The sequence below is a fragment of the Helobdella robusta genome (genome assembly GCF_000326865.2).
Source record: "Helobdella robusta unplaced genomic scaffold HELROscaffold_83, whole genome shotgun sequence".
Lineage (NCBI taxonomy): Eukaryota > Metazoa > Annelida > Clitellata > Rhynchobdellida > Glossiphoniidae > Helobdella > Helobdella robusta.
In genome coordinates this window covers 119,853-121,255 of record NW_008705481.1, presented here as the reverse complement: position 1 = coordinate 121,255, position 1,403 = coordinate 119,853, and positions in this window count along the sequence as shown.

Here is a 1,403-nt window from a genome sequence, read left to right as displayed (position 1 = left end):
TAAAGTATTTGCTGCAGTAGTGGTTATAAGGCCTTATTTATTTAGAAGTCTACTACTTGAAAATATGTTAATGAAATTGAAACGATCCGTCAATCAGTTAAGGAACACCACAGGACATGCCTCTAAAGTCACATTAACACTATTCTAGAGGAAAAGTTAGTCTGAATATGTTTGTTTATGTATGTTTGTTTGTTTATGTATGTTTGTCTATATAACTGTGTATGTGTTGATTAGTTTGTGACTGTATAAGTTTTTGTGTGTTAATGTATATTTGTTCACGATTGTATTTTTGTTGGTTTTTCTGTCTGTTTGTGTCTGCGTGTGTTTGTTTGTATATGTCCTTATGTATATTTATGGTTTTATATCTTTGTTTATTTTTGAAAAAATTTGCTCTAATTTTGTCTAAATTTTATGTCCTCACATCTTTCTGTAAATGTATATCATAAACACTTTTTTCAGTTTTTATTTATTTATTTTATTTATTTATTTTAATTTATTTATTTTAATTTATTTATTTACATGTTTTTTAAAACCGTTCATTATTTAGTTTAACTTAAACATGTGCACCACATGGTTTAATGTGAGTTGGGACAAACAATGTAAGTGTACGATGGAGTAGAAATTCAGTTTCGCGTGCGGTCGAACCTGGTCATCCGCCCGCAACATCTGCAGAAGACAAGTGATGAGCCAACTCAGCAGCTATCATTTTTATGTAAAACGTGTGTGTGTGTGTGTGTGTGATTTCACGCGTGTATTTGTGTGTATGTACGTACGCATCTGTGTGTTTGACAGGTCTGTGTTGTTTCTTTGAAGGTCATTGAAACTAGGGTAGGATTTGTTTTGTTAAATGTGTGTAGTGTGTCTTTTATTTTTATGTATGTCTGCGTGTGTAGATGTTTGCATTTGTGTGCGTTTTTGTGTGCGATTGTATGCACGTGTATGTGTCTGTATGTTCATGGATGTTTGTATATTTGTGTTGATCATTTATCATTACAACTAATTATTTATAATAACTGTCATTCTTATTTTTGTAAAAACTTATGTTGCTGTCTGTTGTTATAACAGATAGAAACAAATATAACCATTAGCGAAAACTGCATTAACTAACTCACATACTTCGACCATTAACTTAACAAAACAATTATTAACATAAACAATCATAGGCATAAACACGACGATAAACACACGCCAAATACAATCAAACGACACACTTTTATTTACATAAGAACCGTCGAAGTGATCGTACCACGTTGGTCCACTTGCACGAAAGTCTAACGCAAAAAGAGAGAAACATTTGTGAGAACAGTGTAACAAAAATACAACGCGAACTGAAACCGTAATCTTTTACAAGATAACAAAACCTGGACTAAATCAAATGTTAAGGTGTACTCTATGTGTGTAGA